The 21,727-nt window shown below is 46.2% G+C and overlaps 1 protein-coding gene across 1 annotated transcript in view; it reads left to right on the plus strand.

Moving 5' to 3' along the window:
* Window positions 1-10,052: 10,052 nt before the first annotated feature.
* Window positions 10,053-21,727, plus strand: part of LOC122924470 (catechol O-methyltransferase-like) — a 150,308-nt gene continuing 138,633 nt past the window's right edge. Inside the window, exon 1 of the mRNA XM_044275577.1 lies at window positions 10,053-10,118. The gene's annotated coding sequence lies outside the window, so the exon portion shown is untranslated. The remainder of the gene's footprint in view (window positions 10,119-21,727) is intronic.

A 21,727-nucleotide genomic window follows, 5' to 3' on the forward strand; every position in this document is an offset into this window, starting at 1 on the left:
CTGGGCATAACATTTTCAATAGATGGTTCCGCAAAAACGGAACGGATACGGAAGACATACGGATACATTTACGTATGTGTTCAAATTTTTTTCTGACCCATTGACTTGAATGGAGCCACAGAACTTGATTTGCAGACAATAATAGGACATGTTCTATCTTTTTACGGTACGGAAATATGGAAATACGAAAACGGAATGCACACAGAGATACTTCAGTTTTTTTTGCTGAACCATTGAAATGAATGGTTTAGTATATGTACCGCATACTGAACTAAAAAAACGGCCAGTATACTGAACGCAAAATACTGTCGTGTGCATGAGCCCTAATTAGCAGATTGTTTTCTTAGACGACTGGCCTACGAACACTAGTGTTACTCTTTAGGAATTCTCACGTTCAGTTGTTGATGACTGGAAGCAGATGTTGCAGGAATGATAGTGTGAACAGATGGCCAGATAAATGCAGAACATTACATATTAAATTCCATTTGATAAAACAGCCAGTCCCCAGGCAACAAGTGCGAAACATCATCCATGTTGTTAGTACTGCATATACATTGCATATCGAGGGCTGCCTTTAGGAATGTGAGCCGTTCTCACGGCTGCACCTTGAGGCCCATTCAAGGTACACTGTGATCTGAATCTGAAAACAGGATTGTGTGTTTGCACAGCAGTGTTCCACGACAAGACAATGGCCTCATTTTTCTTACATCTGTGTTGTTTGCAGGAAAATAAATGAGCAATATCCTCAGTTGTTATTTAGCTTTTATTTCTTTTTTTGTTGTAGTACAGTGCATTTGACCCAGCTAACAGTCTGTAGGGTTCCTCTTTCTCCCCTTACGCTGGGTTCACACCTGAGCGTTCGCGATGGAGCGCTCTGTATGCGCGATTGTACCGGCGTTTGCAATCGCGCATACAGAGACAAGCGAACGCCCATTGTCGCGCGTTCCCGAAAGTCTATGTATGGGAACGCGCGACAAGACGCCCCAAAGAAGCTCATGTACTTATTGGGGCGTCTGGCGTTTTACAGCGCGATCGTACGCGCTGTAAAACGCCCAGGTGAGAACCATTCCCATAGGGAATCATTGGTTTCTCCATGTTGAGCGTTTTACAGCGCGTAGGAACGCGCTGTAAAACGCTCAGGTGTGAACCCAGCCTTATGGCGCCTGCACACAGTGTAGATTTGTGGAAATCTTCATTAAAACCAGAACAAGAATAACGCACATAAATCCATTTTTATTTATTATCGCATTTTTTATGCATTTTTTTGGTGCTATGTTTTACTACTTTTAAACCAGATTAAAAACCTTTCTTTAAAAAAAATTGTTTTGTGATGCCATATTCTGACACCCATAACTTTTGTATTTTTCTACAAATGGAACTGGGTGAGGGCTTGTTTTTTGTGGGGTACGCTATAGTTTTAGGGATGAGCGAACTTGTGTTTTCAAGTTTGGCGTACAAGGATTGGGTTCAGGTTATCTAAGAATGCCGTTATGGATTCAGCTATGACCGACCATAACTTAGCAGGATCCATAACGTAATTCTTAGATAACCCGACCCTTGTACACGAAACTTGAACAGACAAGTTCGCTCATCCCTAAATTCGAAAAGAGGAATTTTAATGCTGTTTGCTGTTTATCTATAAATGGCAGACGCTCAGCCCACAGACAAAAAGGCCCAGCGTCTGTAAGATAATAGGAGAGATTATTACATATTCCCCTTCGTGGCATTGAACCCATACACACCTCTCATGTAATAATCTCTCCTATTATCTTACAGACGCTGGGCCTTTTTGTCTGTGGGCTGAGCGTCTGCCATTTATAGCATTTATAGATAAACAGCAAACAACATTAAAATTCCTCTTTTGGAATTTATGTACACCTAATATAGTAATGACTGGTGTGACGAATGTCACACCTCACGGCGCCGGACATCAACCACGTCGAGCTCAAGAGATACGCTAACACCCGGGGCAAGCCAAGTATATCGCCCCCCCAACCTGTGACCACGTCCCTTTTTACAAATAATACAGTAGATGTCACCTTCCCCCGTAGTGCCCATAAGTATAATGCCCTCTGTATAATTAGAATATATAATGGCCCCTCTGTGTTATTATTTTTGCCCCCTCTGTAGTATTATTGTAATAATTATGGCCCCCTCTGTATTATAGTATAATTATGGCCCCCTTTAGCCCCTCCAGCATACAGTCCCATGTAAAATACAACCTTCCCCTGCCTTCAGCCCCTCCAGCATACAGTCCTGTGTAAGATAAATCACTCCCCTGACTCCAGCTCCTCCAGAATACAGTCCCATGTAAGATACATCACTCTCCTGCTTTCAGCCCCTCTAGCACATAGTCCCCTGTAAGATACAACCCCCAGAGGATGCCATCTGCCCATCTCTGCTGTTCATATACTATACCAGGCCTACTAGCATTACCCCTTCATATATCGCCTGGTCACACCACACCTAACAGTCTGAGTCACTTGTCTCCTTGAGTGTTAGGTGGGGTGACCAGGCAGGCGGTATATCAAGGGGTAATGCTGGTAGGACTGGCCTGGTATATGGACAGCAGAGATGGGCAGATGGCATCCTCTGGGCAGTACTGTCTCTCTGGTCATCCTTCACCAGCACCCTGACTGCCACCTGCTTGGCCTGGCTCTCATGGCACTTCACTGCCTGGTGCTTGGCTATCGGGACTGAGTGACTCAGTCACACTGTGACACTGACTGTGAAGTACCAGGCAGTGAAGCACCATGAGAGCCAGGCCAAGCAGGTGGCAGTCAGGGTGCTGGTGAAGGATTACCAGAGAGACAGTACTGCCCAGAGAATGCAATCTGCCCATCTTTGCTGTCCATATACCAGGCCAGGCCTACCAGTATTACCCCTTTATATACCGCCTGCCCGCCTGGTCACCCCACCTAACACTCAGGGAATGACTCAGTCACACTGTGACACTGACTGTCACTCACTGTCAGTGTCGCTCATTCCGACTGCCTGTGGAGCCTGTCCTGAAGGGGCACTGCTGCAGCCATCTTCTTCTTCTTGCTCCAGCTCCACAGTATCTTTCCCGCGTGGAAGGTGGGCGGAGCCTATCAGTGAAGTGCCATACTGCCGTGCACGCCCTGGTGATTCATCAGGACATGCGCTTCTTCTGCTGAAACCGCTCCTCACTCTGTGGCACTGCGCAGTGCAGCAGAGGCAGAGCAGAGCGAAAAACTGAGGTTAACAGATTTTTTTGTGCCAGCGGCCAACGCCCCCCTGCAGTCTGGTGCCGTGGGCAACGCCACTGCCAAGACGTGATGTTACGCCCTCCTGGGAGTACGTAAGGTCCGCTTGGTACAGTTTGCACACACGCCTCCTGTCTACGTGGGCACAAAGAGGCCACAAGCTGAGAGAGCCTTTTCACTGCCCCAGTGACAAAGCGCGGGTATACTGCCACCAGTTTCTCGTTTGATATAAGCCCGGTCCGCTAACGGGATTATAAAGGGTGAGAAACCAACCCGCAGTAGCGTATAACTATGCCTAAACACGGATGTGGGAATTTGTGGATCGAGATACCAGAACAGCACAAGATTAAATTATATATTTAATTTCCTTAAGGGAGCACTAGATATAACACTATACACACAAAGAATATATACAGTGGTCTGAGGTTGCAAATACAGATGATGTGGTACAAACAGGGTTAAACAGAAAAGGGTCAGTTACCAGTAGTCCTTTGGGTGGTGATGAATAATGGATTGGTGTAAGGCTTGGCTGTAGTCACATGGGGGCAGTGATGTCCGCAGTTTGTCCATGGTCCCTCCAAACACGTTACACAATGTGACCCCCTCCAGAGAAAGACGCTGGACTCTGCTTGCCTGGCCATTTTCAACTGTAGTCCCCTCCCCTCCCTGCCTGTAGTCGGTCCCCCCTCCTTGCTGGTCCTGGCAGCCCAACGACCCACAAAACCCATTAGGGCTCATAGCTCCAGACCAGAAGGTCTCAGGGAGATGGTTCCGGGACCAACAGATCCGCCTGGGTTCTGGCTACAGGTAGAGCCCAAACATGGTACCATTACTAGGTTTCTGTGGGGAGATCTATGTGTCTCCCCTTCCTGGCACCCTACTACCAACCTATGACCAGGGGCATGTCCGTCGTGGCCCCAGGGTCGCAGATATATAACTGACTTATTTATGCCTGTGATGGGCAGATGATTCATAATTCCTTATGAATCGCCGGTTCCATGATGTCTGAGGGATCTGATTGATCTGGGCAATGGTTGAGACCCCTACAGAGAGGTTTTTCCTGTTAAATTAGCTGGGTTCCTGGCTGGCTGGGTGAAGGTGTGAAATGTACGCAAGTGGCCTGCTTGAGTAAGGCCCCCCTGCTGAGTTCTCTGCTATCTGACAGCAGATGGCTGCATTTCGTTACCCTGTATTTATACCTGTGCACTGACAATAAAGTTGCATCAAATCAAAATAATGGCTGATATTAAATCCTAATTTCCACATTTCTCACAATCGGCTGTTGTTGATGGGGCGAAGGGAAAGGAAGCCCTCTTTTTTTCCTCTGACACAGGAAATGGTCATGCAAAATGGTATAGTGTCCATATAGAAGCGATCCTGAGATCTGCCTCCTGTGACAGAATATACTGTATATGCACATGGCGATAAAGGGGGACGATTAATGTCTTCGATTCTTAAAAAAGCTAGAGCCAAATCTTATATTCATAGAATTAAAACATAGGCAGGCAATATAGTTTAATCTACAGAAGATATAGCTAAGGCCTTTCACCTTTTCTACTCGAAACTGTATAACCTTAAGGGTCCAAATGATAGGGATGAAGAACAGAGGGCTGAAAAGGCAATGCGTAAATTCCTGTTCTCATCGAATCTCCCCACTATTAATGCCTCTATGGCGACTGATATGATATCTCCGGTTTCGGAAGAAGAGGTCAAAGACATTCTTTATAGTTTCTCTCCCAAAAAGAGTCCAGGCCCAGATGGGTTTCCCCTACAGTATTTCAAGACATTCCAAGGAATTATCATACCCCGTTTGACAGATGTCTGTAATGCCCTGCTTACAGGTAGATTCCTACCCAGGCAAACTCAAGAAGCTTTCATCACCTTAATCCCCAAAGAGGGGAAAGATCCCGCTGATTGCGGAAGTTACAGGCCAATTTCTCTATTAAACCAGGATTTGAAAATATGGGCTAAGCTGATAGCCATATAGGTATATTATTAGGCTAGGTTCACACAGCCAAAATCTCATTGTTTCCAGTGTGTAAAACACCCATTTTACACAAAGTAATCCAAATTCAAAACGCTATGAACAGCCTCCCATTGGCTTCAAGGTAAACAACACATGGTCAACTTTTTCAATCTGCTCAAGAAGTAGGTTATTTCAAGCGTATATTTGTTGCATTCCCCATTGAAGTCAATGGGTGAGGGCTAAATTAGATAGTGGTATTTGTTGCATTTTTGGCAACATTTTTTCCCACCAAAAATGCACTTTTCTTAGAGGCAGATGAGCCTACTGATCCGCACTGGTTTTGATTTCACGAATGTTACCTATGTGAACGTAGACTTATTAACTTGTGAGAAGCCTTATCCTTTAGATCTCATGTACACGACCGTATTTTGGATCTGTATCTGATCCGCATGTTTTGCAGATCATACACAGACCCATTCAGTTCTATAGCTCTGAAAAAAATGGACAGCACATGGATGTCATCCGTTTTCTAACCACAGCTGGGCTGCACCTTTCCTATTCTTGTCCATTTTGAGGCCAAGACTAGGCTTTTTTTTTTACAGTGGGTCCTGCAAAAATGTCAGTTTGCACACGGGCCGCATCCGTGTTTTGCGGATCTGCAATTTGAGGACCACAAACCAGATACGGTCATGTGGAGGAGGCCTCACAAGAACATATTTTATGAAGCAACAGTAGATTCTGTAATAAAGCATGTACATAACGCCAGCTAGATAACACGTTATTGAATCCTGGATCTCTATGGCAACAGCTTCTACCAAGTTTGCCTTGAAGTCTAATGATCCCTATGACAACTGCCTCTTAAAGGATAGTCACCTCTCCCCTCTGAATGACTTCTGTGGGAATATGGGGGAGATGTGTCATTAAGGAAGAGTCGATGTCAATTGCTTCAAATTCCTGAAATGTTGCATGATGTTTAATACTTTTGTGCCCCCCAGCAGGATGAACCTGTTGATATAAATGATACTCACTTGCTCCTTGCTGCTCTATTCTGGCTCCATTCAGCAATATTCGGTTCTGGTCGGTGTCAGATGCACTTCTGCAGCCAATGACTGGCCTGAGCGGTGACATGTCCTCAAGCTGCATGTGACCCTGCAGTGACATGCTATTTGGGGACACTTCACCACCAAGCATTGGCTGTAGCAGTGCACGTGGCCTCGTCTGTCTGTGACCGGTCTGGAGTGTGTGTAAAGTTTTTTTTTTTGTGTATGCAGTACTTTTAGTCCGGCGGCCTCTCGCCGTGCGCTGCCGCGCCACCGCCGGAAGTCCACCCCCGCCCCAATTATAGTCAATGGGAGGCCGCTGCCTCCTTGACTTCAAGCATGTGTGGAGAAGCGCGCCACACAGGGGATAAAACGTTTTCAGTACTTTTGCTGCATCTGCCTTCAGGAAGAGAGGCATCATCAGAAACAGGCTGCCGGCGACACGCAGGTACTGCTGGCGGCTTGGGATGGTTTTGGGAGGTGACAGGTTCCCTTTAACCTTTTACAGAATAGCAATGTATTAAAAGAGTATCCTCTCATTACCATTTTCTAAGTAAAGGTGGAAGGCAGGTACTTGCATATGCCATGTTACTAAGGGGGTGGCCACATGGGCAGGTTTTCTGATGCAGTTTTTGGAGCCAAAACCAGGGCTGTATTCAACTAAGGCTACTTTCACACTGCAAAAACGCTTCCGTTACAATAATTCAACCGCATGCCTCCGTCATGAATGGATCCAGTTGTATTATGTCTTCTATAGCCATGACGGATCAGTCATGAACACCATTGAAAGTCAATGGGGGACGGATCCGTTTCTATTGTGTCAGAGAAAACGGATCCGTCCCCATTGACTTACATTCTGTGTCAGGACGGATCCGTCTTGCTTTGCACCACATCGTGGACAGAAAAACGCTTCTTGTTATTCTGCCCGCGATGGGAACGCAACCAAACGGAACTGAATGCATTTTGGTGCATTCCGTTTCGCCCAGTTTTGTCCCCATTGACAATGAATGGGGACAAAATGGAAGCGTTTTCCTCCGCTATTGAGATCCTATGACGGACCTCAACAGGGGAATTGAATATGCTAGTGTAAAAGTAGCCTAAGAGGGGTCATATCTGTCCTTTATACTTTCTCACCTTTAATGATTCACTCCTGACTTCCAGAACTGCATAAGGGAACCTGACGGTGCCGCCAGATTTATAAAGATAAAAAATACATAAGAATTAAGAAGCTTTTTAAATGATGTGATACTGCGGCTCAGCCCTGTGTAAATGACGTGGTCACCAAATAATGGCCGGATAGCAGCTCTACACACATTTACCGCTATGGATAGTGGTGATTATAATGCATGCTGGATCAGCTCTGATGATAAACCCTACTTTTATTATATATCATTGACCTTTATTAAAGGGAACCTGTCACCTAGAAAATGCATATTAACCCGCCAGCAGTACCTTATTGCAGCCTGTAGCATGATTATAAATGTGTCTGTGTCTTTCCTGTGAAATGCGCCAAAAGTCAGAAAAAATACTTTTATTCAACTTGGTACGCTATGTAAACGATAGTCTTGAAGTCAAGGAGGCAGCGGCTTTCTCGCCTGAAGTCAAGCGTGCCCCGCCCCCTTAGCGTTTGAGTGATAGGAATTCCAATGTCTTCACCACTGGACGCTCAAACGTACTCTTGCACGTGCGCTGTGTCTCTGCAGTGCCGGCGTCTGCTCACTCTTCCACTCCGCTGTGAGGTAGGCTCAATAATCAGGCACGCGCACATCAGAGCCTGCGCATGCGCAAGACTACGGTCAAGCGCCCAGCAGTGACGCTGGGTTCAGACCTGAGCGTTCTGAAACGAGCGCTCTGTATGCGCGATTGTACGGGCGTTTACAATCGCGCATACAGAGACAGGGGTGCACACATTGTCGCGCGTTCCCGAATATCTATGTGCGGGAACGCGCGACAAACGCCCAAAAAAAAGCTCAAGCACTTGTTTGAGCGTCGGGCGTTTTACAGCGCGATCGTACGCGCTGTAAAACGCCCAGGTGAGAACCATTCCCATAGGGAATCATTGGTTCTTGCCTGTTGTGCGTTTTACAGCGCGTAGGAACACGCTGTAAAACGCTCAGGTGTGAACCCAGCCTGAAGGAATTGGACATCCTATCAATCAAATACTAAGGGGCGGGGCATGCTTGACTTCAAGACTATCGTTTACATAGCGCACCCAGTTGAATAAAAGTATTTTTCAGACTTTTGGCGCATTGTACAGAAAAGACACAGACACCTTTATAATCATGCTACAGGCTGCAATAAGGTACTGTTGGCGGTTAAATATGCATTTTCTAGGTGACAGGTTCACTTTAGGCCTCATGCACACGACCGTTGTTTTATTCCGTGTCCGCTGCGCCATTTTTTGTAATTTTCTGCGGACCCATTGATTTTCAATGGGTCCGTTGAAAACTAGGCTAATGCACCGTTTGCCATCCGCGTCCGTGATCCGTGGTTCCAGTCCGTCAAAAAAAATAACCTGTCCTATTATTTTCGCGGAAAACGGTTTGCGGATCCATTCAAGTCAATGGGACCGCTAAAAAACACGGAGGCACACAAGATTGTCATCCGCGTCCGCGCATCCGTTTTTGTCCTATCATTTGCATGGCAAACCTGTCTTAGACTTTTTTTTACATTCCTCTATGTCTGGTGGTCCTCCGAAAATAAAGGAGGACACACGGGAACATAAATAGAAACAGATCACGGAACAACGGAACCCCATTTTGCGGAACGGAACACAACAACCGTCGTGTGCATGAGGCCTTAAGGACTCATGGCCAAGAGCAAAAGGGCTCAGTGCCTGTTCTGCAGACTGCATATGCACAGGCCCTGCCTGTGTGAACTCCGTTTGCGGACCCAATGACTTGAATGGGTCTGCGATCCGCAACATACAGCCAAAGATTGAACATGTTCTATCTTTTTGCGTTGCAGTGGCACGGATGGGAAGCCTATGGGATCGCTTCATAGTGCTTCCAATCTGTGCCTCTGCTCCGCAAAAGATAGGTGAACTCCTATCTTCGGTCGTATGTTGCGGATTGCTGACCCATACATGGCCAGTGACCATATATTGCAGACGCACCATTTACGGTCCACAATACGGGTAATGAATCAGTACCTAAGGGCTCATGCACACGACCGTGCCCTTTTTTGCGGTCCGCAAATTGTGGATCCGCAAAAAACTGATGCCTCCCGTTTGCTTACGTGATTTGCGGAATGGAACAGGAGGCCCATTATAGAAATGCCTATTCTTGTCCGCAAAACCGACAAGAATAGGACATGCCTCATAATTTTTGCAGGGCCACGGGTGCGGACAGTACACAGAGTGCTGTCCGCATCTTTTGCGGATCCATTGAAATGAATGGTTCCGTATACGGAAGGCAAATAACGTTCGTGTGCATGAGCCCTTAGACAGCAATAATCATTAGTGACGGAGCCAGAAAGCCAGGGACAGCTGTAATGGCCAAGGGCAAGCAGTGGTGTGGAGATAAGAAAGCAGAAAACTCAGCAATTTGTATTTGCCGAGGATTTTGCCTTTATTCTTGTCTTATTTATTAGAAATAAATCCTCTCCTCTGTTCTGGAAGACGCTGACTTTCTGAGGTAGAGCCGGCATTCACACACTGCAGGCTGTCAGGCTGCATTACCGCTCTCCCTGAGGTAACCTATGAGAGGGAATGTGGAACTGAGAAGAGGGCACATCTGCCGGCGAGTGGGGGGAGGGGCAGGACTGTGGGGGCGTCCCCTCTCAGAACCCTGGCTGATGTGATGTGGAGCTCGTTCACTGTATAAAGTTCACAGCGCCCAGAGCCGAGCACAGGACGAGAGGAGCGCCCGGTACCCGCACGGCAAGGTAGCCCCCTGTCTCCTTGTGCCACCCCTCCCCCACCCTTGTCAGCAGAGCTGGCACTTAGATGTAGAATGGATTCCAGTGTGTGTTTCATTTTATTCTACAAGAGGAAGGGGGGCATCCAGGCACCCTGTGGTTACTCTCTGCTGGCACTTCTGTACAGTTTCCAGCATCTATGGCAGAGCTTGTGAGGGCAGGACTGGCACATCAGGTGGCCCTGGGATAAGCATGCTTCATCTGTTTCTTGTATCTGCATGTAGTAGTGACTTGTATCTGCCGCCCTCCATGTCATGACTTGGGCTGGTCATTCTATCCCTAAGGGCTCATGCACACGACCGTGCTGTTTTTTGCGGACCCGCAAAAAACGGACGCTGCCAGTGTGCCTTCCGCAATTTGCAGAACGGAACAGGAGGCCCATTATAGAGATGCCTATTTTTTTTACGCAAAACGGACAAGAATAGGAAATGTCTCATAATTTTTGCAGGGTCACGGAACGGAGCAACGAATGCGGACAGCATGTCCGCATCTTTTGCGTACCCATTGAAATAAATGTTTCCGTATACGGCCCGTATACAGAATCAAAATACGGTCCGTATACGGAACGCAAAAAACGTTTGTGTGCATGAGCCCTAAGGCCTCTTTCACACCAGTGAGTTTTCCGTCCGGGTGCGATGCGTGAAGTGAACACATAGCACCCGGACTGAATCCTGACTCATTCATTACGATGGGTCTGTGAGAGTCTGTGTGCAGCATCTTCGATATTGTGCGTTTTCCCCCTCAGCTCTGGCCCCATAGAAGTGAATGGGGCTTGTATGAAAAACGGAAGGCATCCAGGCGCAATGCGATTTTTACTGATGGTTGCTAGGAGATGTAGATTTTTATTCTTCATTTTTTCTTCATGCGCGTGAGAAACACATAACAAATGATTGTATCTGCATGGAAAAAACGCACACATTGAATTCAATCACAGATAAAACTGATTGAACTTGTGTGTAAAACCATCCGTTTTTCCCTGAACAGGTCCTGACACAATCCGTATCGCTCGTGTGAAAGAGGACTAAGGGATCTTTCACACCTGCGAGTTTTCCATCCGGACGTGATGTGTATCAGACTGAATCCTGATCCATTCATATAGACGGGTCTGTGCACATAAGCGTTGTTTTTCACACATCATCTTTGCGTTTCAGAAAAATCACAGAATGTTCTATATTGTGTGTTTTTTTTCCTCACAGCCCTGGCTCCATAGAAGTGAATGGGGCTATTGTGAAACACGGAAGGCGTTTTTCACTGATGATTGCTAGGAGATGTAGATTCTTATTCTTCTTTTTTTCTTCAAGTGCGTGAAAAACGCATACAATCCGGATAGAAAAAACGCACACACTGAACGCAGTCTCAGAAAAAAACTGATGAAACTTTCCTACAAAATCAGATCCTGACACAATCCATATCACTCGTGTGACAGTGGCGTAATGATCTGTTCTGTAAGATGGTGGCTAAGGAAATATGTTAGAAAGCCATGCACTATGTACTGGGATGCGGGGGTCTCCTCAGTCCAACATGTCCCCCCCCTGTGCTCCTTGCAGGAGATATACAGAAGTCACCCTGGAATTATTCTCGAGGTCCAACCCCCCCCTTGTCATTATTGAGGTCTATCGGGGTTTCATTCAAAGAAATAGACCCTTGCAGAAATGTTTCGTTTTCTCGTGGACCTATAAGGGTACATCATGGTCTCAGAGCTGGGGAACTCTGGAACTGTCCGACACTGGGGACAGTCCTCCATGACAGCTGTGGCAGACAGACGGGACATAGGTTACAAGGAAGTAATATCCCATTTATTCTGGTCACACATGGCAAGTGAAATGTGCAGTGCCTACTACCCCTCCTAGATACACCTGATCCTCCTGCTGCTCTCCATGTTGGAGTGTTCCCTACGGGAATCTCGCTCCATAAGATGGCCGCATTTCCTGGACAGAACTCTGCTCCTCCGATGAACACACAGCATCATATTCATTTTGGCATATTGCAGTAAGTACAGTACGGTACGGTAGACCCCAGTCAGGCAGGAATTCACAGCATCATACGTCATTCCTGGACTGAACATGCTTGTGAAACAATAAATCTAATTTCACACAAGTCACAACATGGAATAATAGCGTAGGTATTCTACATGGATTAACCCCTCCGGTCTGGCCTGTTTAAGACTTCAAGGGCCAATCATTTTGAAAAATGTCTTTCCTTGTCGCATTTCAAGAACAGTGATTCTAGGGCTGCAACGATTACTCGAGTAAATCGAGTAACTTGACACAAAAAATGTGTCATGTGACCACGGAGTGTGAGTGAAGTGCTTGCTCTTAATCATGCTCCATGGTCATCCGCTGGTCCGCGCCTCACTGCACTGGATTCTGACACATTGTCAGAACATAGTGCACGTAAGCGGGCAATTTGGCCTGATGCTGTGTTACGTCAGATGGCAGTGCAGCGCGCGAGGAAGAGGATAAAGAGCTGAAGAGTGTCTGTGGCGCCCCTACAGGAGCGTTATGTATTTCACTGCGCTGGGGATCGATTGCTAGGAGTGGAGATGGTGGCACGGAGGACTGATGGCATGGGGGCTGATGGCACAGAGTACTGATGGCATGGGGGGTGAGGGCACAGAGAACAAATGGCACAGAGGACTGATAGCATAGGGGGTGATGGCACAGAGGACTGATGGCATGGGGGAGGCTGATGGCACAGAGTTCTGATGACATGGGGGGATAGCACAGAGTACTGATGGCATGGGGTGATGGCACAGATGGCATGGGGGGCAATGCCATAGAGTACTGATGGCATGTGGGGCTGATGGCACAAAGTACTGATGGCATGGGGGGTGATGGCACAGAGTAATGATGGCACATGGGGAGCTGATGGCACAGAGGACTGATGGCATGGGTGGTGATGGCACTGGGGGTAGCTGATGGCACAAAGGACTGATGGCATGGGGGGGAGCTGATGGCACAGAGGACTGATGGCACTGGGGGGAGCTGATGGCAAGGGGGGCTGATGGCACAGAGGACTGATGACACTGGGTGGAGCTGTTGGCACAGAGGACTGATGGCACTAGGCGTAACTGATGGCATGGGGGAACATGATGGCACTGGGGGGAGCTGATGGCATGAAGGGGATTGATAGCATGGAGGGGGCTGATGGCACTGGGGGAGAGCTGATGGCATGGAGTGGGCTGATGGCGCTGAGAACTGCTGACACGGCTTGGCTGATAAGTTGTTATAAAGGAAAACTTTCTTTTAATTAGTCTTTTCTTATCAGAGTACTCAATCGTTGGATTAATCGATAGAATACTTGATTACTAAAATAATCGATAGCCGCAGCCATATGTGACTCTTTCATTTTTTTCAGCAGATGTAGCTGTATGAGAGCTTGACTTTTAAAGGATGAGTTGTATTTTCTCACAGCACCATTATGGGATACATATAATTTATTGATTAGCGTTTATAATTTTTATTACATTCATAGAGCCATAACCTTTTCATTGCTCTGTCAGTGTAATTGTATGAGAGCTTGTGTTTTTTTTTTTTGGAAGGTGTTATCAGTTTTTATTGGTGCCATTTGGGAAAGGTTTGGGGGTGGGGGAAATGGGGGGGGGGGAAGGCTAACTTTATTCTAGGAGTTATTATGTTTGTTGCTGTGCTCTATATGTGCTTTTAAGGGAAATTATAAATAAAAAAAAGGGTCAATAAAAAAATCACAGACACTTCTTGGAAATTATGTGGACATGCTCTGCTCCTAGAATAAAACTAGATACCTTATGTCTGCCAGTGGATTGGGGTGGCACTACCTCATTTCTATTACTATTATTTAGCCAGCCAGTTAGTGTATGTCCATTGGTGGCTGACTGTTACCCTGCAGTGGGGTCTAGAACTTAGAGTACTTGGCCCGACTAGATCTCTTCAGACACTTCTATTGAGGAGTGCTGCTATAGACTGTATCTCTCTCTCTCCCTGAACCCATAATGGTTACCCTCCAGTGTGGACTCTTTCTTTTAAACTGGTTCTCGAAGAGGTGACAAAATGGTCTCTCCACTATGGCCCAACCGCCGACTTCCCGATTTTGTACGACTTCCTAATACCCAGATTTGGAAGAGACATGTGATTACTACTCTGGAGCACATTATGGATATGGGTTCTTTATGTTCATTTCAGCACTTGCAATCTACCTTTAACTGTTCAAGTACTGCACTCTAGTTATTACCAGTGAAAACATGCCTTCCGAGCGCAATTCAGAGGTTTAATTCTTTTTCTCACCTCTCCACTTCTGAAAGGCATGGCGCGAAATGCCTAGGGAAACCATTTTCTGACCTGGAGTTTTGCACCAATGCAAGATTAAATATTTACAAAATGGTGGGGGGGAAAATCCTTCTCTAGATGAGGATGAGTGTAATAGTCAGTTGGGTGCTTCAGTCCCCCCCTCCCGATCAGTGATAGAGACAAGTTAGTACAAGTTAAATTTACCCGTAGAATATATTACACTACTCACAAAAAGGCATATTTGGCTTTTGGGTGAGATTTATGCAAAACGTAAAAAGTTCACTCTACAGTGATATGAATCGTGATTACAATACCCTATGTATTGTAATGCATTGTAGAAAGGATCAGACCCTCAAAAGTTGAAGTCTCATAGTGGGGAAAACAAAAAGTAAAAAAAAAAATGTTTTAATTAAAATGGAAAATCTGCTAAAAAGTGACATCTTTGAAATTTCACCTCCAATTTCTCTTAATTCTTGTGAAACACATAATGGGTTAACAAAGTTTGTGTAATCAGTTTAGAATAATTTGAGTGGTGTAGATTCTAGTGATGAGCGAGCATGCTATTACCCAGCTTTTCCAGTGTCAGATAATATCACTGACTTACTACATAATTATTACATAATATTCGCTATATTGCTATATATTCGTTTTTTCGACTATTCGTAATATTCTAAAAAAACTACTATATATAGCAATATAGCAAATATTATGTAATAATTATGTAGTAAGTCAGTGATAATATCTAACACTGGAAAAGCTAGGTAATAACTCAGTGTAGATCGCAAGTTATTACCCAGCTTTCCCAGTGTCAGATTTTATCACTGAGTTATTATCCAGCTATTCCAGTGTCAGATATCATGCTAGTGTAGATCGCGAATATTCTAAATAGTGAATTTTTATCGTGAATTTTCCATGCTAAATGCTACACTAATAAGCTTGTCATAAGACTCAGTCTAATATTCTTGTCAGAAGACTATTAAACCAATAGATGGCGCTATTGAGTTATGAACAGCGCCCTCTATTGGTTTCATAGTCTTCTGACAAGAATATTTGTCTTGTCATAAGACTGTGAAACCAATAGAGGGTGCTGTTCATAACTCAAAACCAGCTGAAAAACAAGGCAGATTCTGCTCATTTGCATGTCTTTCCCATATGCCCATGTTTATGCAAATTCGTTTTTAGATGACAAAACTGTATAGAAAGGTTATTAAATTTTATGTTTGGACAATCAGAAAACTTTTTGTCGCCCTAATGATATTGATCTAGGTGTGCAGGTCCACCCAAGCCATCCAACAGATGCAAAATAACTTTGAGGTTTACTGGTTCTCAGTCAGATGAGAGCTGGTTTGGAATATCTTATAGTGCACAAGGCTGCCATTGTAAAGTATGCTGGCTGTTAACTGTCTCATGGATAGGATGGCTTATACATACCTGGCTTTTGGCATATAGCCTTTGTGTGGTTGTCTATTGTATGTTGTACATAATAGGAGTCTAAGATGCATCCAGCTATCCTCTTAATGCTGTTTCCAAACCCTTTTGATGGGCTTTCCATCAATTTCGATCCTTTTTTTATGAACCAGACATCCTCTTCTCTTCCGAGCAGGGGGTTCCTGGTTGTTTCCCATTGATTTCCATTTTACTCGCGTGCTCGGCCGATCATACGAATATAGCAATGTTTTTGGGCCGAAAACCCGAATACATTGGTGCTCGCTCATCACTAGTAGATTCTAAAATTATGGGTGGTTTCTATTATGTAAGCCTTAATTGATTTGGTCCTTAAAGTATGTTTTGGAAATTTTCTTGAAAATTTGAAAAATTACTTCTAAAATTTTAAGCCTTCTAACTTGTGAATTGTGAATGTTAATTAGTATTTTATGAGTCTGTCCTAAAGGGAATATTGTTTACAGTAATTCAGGAGTAGTGCTGCAGATAAGGAGTCCAGATCATTATTTTTTATTTTCCTTCTGCTCCCATTCCCCCGCTGTCAACACGCGAAGCTGCGATGAAAATTGATATTTTCTGACTCACTAGCTGTGTTCCTGGTTCCTTGTTTCTGTGTTTATTGGATTTCTCGCTCCTCTGACCACGGCTTGTCTTCTGACCACTCTCTGTCTCTCGTTTGGTACGGCGTTGTCCATCAGGTTCCGATCTCAGCTTGTTTTCTGACCACTTTCTTGCTCTCGTTTTGTACTGCATAGCTTGTCTATTTCTGACCCATTTACGTACGGCTCTGGCATTGTGTTCGTCTGTCTTTGTTGTTTGTCCATCTCTGCACTTAAATAGCGTAGGGACTGTGGCCCATTGGCGGTCTAGCTATCTAGGGCTTGTACTGCAAGTAGGTAGCAAAAACAGGCTTGTTTGTCCCTACCTACAGCCATAACAATAAGTCATTACAAAGTTATTACCACATAAAGTGACTGGATACTCTGGAATGCTACTTACATTTTTCTACACCACCCCCTATCGGAGTGAGTTTGTGTCTTCTTTTGTGACTTAAAAAAATAAAAAAGTGTCAGTGATAAAATCAGTTTTGAAACTAATTTACATAGCTAGCCACATCCACTTTCTCCCCTTTTTCCCCCCCAAAATTGGAGCAAGTGATGTAAAAATACAAAAAGTGAAGTTCAAGGCAAGTTACCCCAAAAAGTCCCAATAATATAAAGAAAAGCAGAATCAGAGTGGCTGTAGATTTCTGTTTAGATGCACACAGGCTGCCGGAGGATGCGCCTAATTTATCACAAGACCTGCACAGGGGATATAAAGACTAAAAAATAAAATCCATAAATATGCAGTCCAGGGCAGACATGCACTCCTGACCCTGTGGTGTGCCCATACAGCACTTTATGATCACAAATTGTGGTTTGATTTTCTCCTGTTACATTTTTGGGCCTTTCTTGTAAAAAAAGATATATATTTTTTTTCACAACAAAGAATTTTTAATCAAATGCCTGTTTGGCCCAGGTGCTCATTATACCCCTTCAGAAAATTCCATTAGGTTTGCATTTTCCAAAATGAGGTTTTGGGGGTTTCCACTTTAGGGGTACCTCAGAGTCTCTACAAATGCAGCATGGTTTCTGAAAATTATTCCAATTAAATCTGTGCTTCAAAAGCCATATGGTGCTCTTTCTCTTCTGAGCTGTGCCTGTTCCCATACAGCAGTTAATTACCACATATGGGGTGTTGCCATATTCACAAAAAAATTGTCAGGTGCTTTTTTCCTGTTACCCGTTGTGAAAATAAAATCTGGAGCTAAAGAAACATTTTGTTGGAAAAAATGTAATTTTTAATTTCAGCCACGTTTTCTAAATTCTATGACACACCTGTGTAGTTTCCAAAAAGGGGGCACATTTTGAGGGTTTCCACTGTAGGGGTACCTCATTGTCTCTTCAAACGTGACATGGTGCTTGAAGACCATTTCAGCTAGATCTGCCCTCCAAAAACTATATGGCGCTCCTTCTCTTCTGAGTCCTGCCATCTGCCCATACAACAGTTTATGACCACATATGGGGCGTTTCTATAAACTGCAGAATTAGGTTATTAAATAATGAGGTATGTTTGGCTGTTAACTCTTTCTGTGTTACATGAAGAATTGATTAAAATGAAAAATCTACAAAAAAAGTGAAACCTAACAATTAGGGCTGCAATGATTAAATCAAGTAATTCGACCCCAAAAATCCTTGATGCTAATTTTTTGCATCGAGGATTAGTTTGTGTCACGTGACCATAGAGCGAGAGTGAAGCACTTGCTATTACTCCCGCTCCGTGGTCTCCCGCTGTCCTGCAATGCACTCAGAATACTCAACTTTCCAGCAGGGGGCCTCGGACACTCCACAGCACATCCATGGTCCCACGCTGCACTGACCTCCTGACTTACGCACGCCATGACCTGACACGCTTTGTGACATCAGGCCCAGAGCAGCACGGAACGATGGAGTGTTGGCGGCACCCCTGCTGGAAACGTAAGTTGGTGACACCGAGGGGGTGGGGGCGCGAAGGCCGGGCGCCCGGAGTGCACAGCGTCATAGCAACCAATGACGCTGTGTACTCCGGGTGTCAGGAGGAGGGCAGGCTGGGCTTTCACGGACCGTGCATCCATGGTTTAACTGATGTGTGGCCCGGCCATAGGGGAGAGATGGCACAACGGAAGCAGAGACTATAACATAAGGGGGGAGAGAGAGACGATGGCACAAGGGGGGAGAGACGATGGCACAAGGGGGAGTGAAGCTGATGGCACTGGGTGGGGAGAGCTGAAGGCTCTGGGCTGGGGAAGAGCTGTAGGCACTAGGGGGATTGGAGCTGATTGCACTGGGGCGGGGGAGACCTGAAGGCACTAGGGGGAGTGGAGCTGATGGCACTGGGTGGAGAGAGCTGAAGGCACTGGGGTGGGGGAGAGCTGATGGCACTGGGGTGGGGGAGAGCTGATGGCACTGGGGTGGGGGAGAGCTGATGGCACTGGGGTGGGGGAGAGCTGATGGCACTGGGGTGGGGGAGAGCTGATGGCACGGGGTGGGGGAGAGCTGATGGCACTGGGGTGGGGGAGAGCTGATTGCACTGGGCTGGGGGAGAGCTGATGGCACTGGGGTAGGAGAGAGCTGATGGCACTGGGGTAGGAGAGAGCTGATGGCACTGGGGGGAGCTGATGGCACTGGGGGATAGGGGAGCTGATGTCACCTGAGAGGTGACATCACCTCTCAGGATCGCCTCTGATTGGTAGGAGGGCGGGCCGGCGGGAGATTCAAATGATCGCAGCGGGAGAAGCGCTGTCTGCACGTGTGGATTGCAACCCCATCTGTGCCCCAGCACCCATCCTTGCCCCCAGGAACCGATCTGTGCCCCAGCACCCCCATCTTTATCAGCAAGTAATTAGGAAAAGTATAGGGAAAGGTTGGGCTAGGCAGGGAAAATAAAGGGAAAGTTAGTGGTGAAAAAAAGTTTTCTTGCATCACCGCATCACACAGCTGCTGCTTGCCCCCCTGCCACCCCCCAACTTTTTGGGGCCCAAGCATTTTTTTTTTGTGTGTACACTGACTGTGGCCGGCACTTCGGACGGTTGACCAGCGGTTTTGAATTTTTTTTTTTTTACTTTATTTTCACATTTTTTCCCTTTTTTTGTTAGTTTTTTTTTTTTTTGTCTGTTACGCTTAGGCCTCATGCACACGGCCGTGTCCCACGGCCTTCGGAACACGGCCGTGTGCATGAGGCCTTAGGGTGAGTACGTGAACACCCGTGCCCCACACGCACACCAAATAAAGATTTACACGCGCGCACATACACACGCAGACATTTATTTGGCCCGCCGGACGTTCTCGGACGAGGAGGCATATGCCCAGCTTGCCTCCGACTCCGAGAGTCCCAGTGAGGACGAGGATGACCCCACTTTCCTGTTGTCATCCGCGTCCTCCTCATCATCTAGCGATGATGATGAGCCCCCAAGGCTGCGGAGCAAGGGAACCGCCATGTTAGGGACCCTGTGGCCCACCCTAGTACGAGCAGCTCTGGGGCTCGTACTAGTTTTCCGGCCCACCAGTTAAATCCACCGGAGCCCCCTGCCGGTGAACTTGTCTGGTGTACCCCAGAGCGATTTGAGCCCGTGATTCCTGATTTTGTAGGCCAATCAGGAATCCAGATTTCCACAGTGGGCTTCACTGAATATGACTTTTTTAGTCATTTTTTCAGTGACCAACTGGTAAATCTAATGGTGGAGCAGACGAACCTGTACGCCCAACTTTTTGGCTAGGCCCGGTGGTGGTCAGTGCAGCCAAGATGACGACATTTTGGGGCCTCGTGCTGCATATGGGCTTCGTGCTGTCAGGCATTACTGGATTGGGGATGTCCTCTACCAGACCACACTTTACAGCATGGCCGTGACTCCCGGTTTGAGGCCATCCGGAAATGCCTGCATTATTCAGATAATGCAGCATGTCCCCCCCGAGGTGATCCTGCCTATGACCGTCTGTATAAGATGATCACTTTGGGGCCAAATTTGTACAGGCCTATGTACCTGGAAGGGAGGTCGCGGTTGATGAGTCTCTCATTGCGTTCAAGGGGAGACTCATTTTTCGCCAGTATGTTCCCTCAAAGCGGGCGAAATATGGCGTGAAGCTGTACAAACTTTGTGAGAGTACCTCAGGGTACACTTACAAGTTTCGTGTGTACGAGGGGCGAGATTCCCGTATTCAACCCCCAGAATGTCCCCCCACTCTGGGTGTTAGCGGGAAACATGTGTGGGACCTTTTGCACCCACTGCTAGATAAGGGTTACCACCTTTACGTGGATAACTTTTATACTAGTATCCCCTTGTTCCAGTCCCTCGCTGCCAGATCCACGTCCGCTTGTGGGACCATGCAGAAAAATCAACGCGGCCTCCCTGCCCACCCCCTCCAGGTACCTATCCCCAGGGGTGAGACCCGTGCCCTTACCACTGGAAACCTGTTGTTGGTCAGATATAAGGACAAGAGGGATGTCCTTGTACTGTCCACAATTCATGATAACGGCATCACCCCTGTCCCTGTGAGAGGTACCGTGGCAACGGTCCTCAAGCCCGATTGTATCGTCGACTACAATTGGTATATGGGAGGAATTGATCTCTCTGATCAAGTCCTCAAGCCTTATAATGCCATGCGCAAAACCCGGGTATGGTACAAAAATGTTGCGGTCTACTTGGTACAGGTTGCCATGTACAACTCTTTTGTGCTGTCCCGGAGCGCTGGCAACACAGGGACATTCCTTCAGTTCTATGAGGCAGTCCTCAAGGCCCTGATCTTTTCGGACCGGGAAAGAGCAGGCCGGAGTACCTCGGGAACTGGAGGCGCCCAGATCGTCCCTGGCCAACACTTTCCAAGTGTGGTCCCCATACTGGAAAGAAGGGACGAACCCAAAAAAGGTGTAGAATGTGTCACAGGAGGGGGATACGGAAGGACACCACTACTCAATGTGACACGTGCCCCAATCATCCGGGCCCCTGCATTATTGTTGCTTCAGGGAGTACCACACTTCCATGGAGTACAAAATTTATATCCCAATTTAGCCACTGACTGTCGGATAAAAAAACTGGTTCTCAGACTTGAGACACCCAAAAAAACTAAAATAATTAAAAAAAAAGTATACAAATTAGGTATCTCCGCGTCGGTAATAATCTCCTCTATAAAATCCCATAACCTAACCCCCCAGTCCAAAAACAACAAAAAAGGTGCAAAAAAGATTTTTTTTGTCACCTTACATAACAAAAAGTTTAGCAAGCGATCAAAAAGTCATATAGCCCCCAAAATAGTACCAATAAAACTAAGTAGACTTATCAGTGCTCCAGACAAA

The sequence above is a fragment of the Bufo gargarizans genome, chromosome 1 (genome assembly GCF_014858855.1).
Source record: "Bufo gargarizans isolate SCDJY-AF-19 chromosome 1, ASM1485885v1, whole genome shotgun sequence".
Taxonomy (NCBI): domain Eukaryota; kingdom Metazoa; phylum Chordata; class Amphibia; order Anura; family Bufonidae; genus Bufo; species Bufo gargarizans.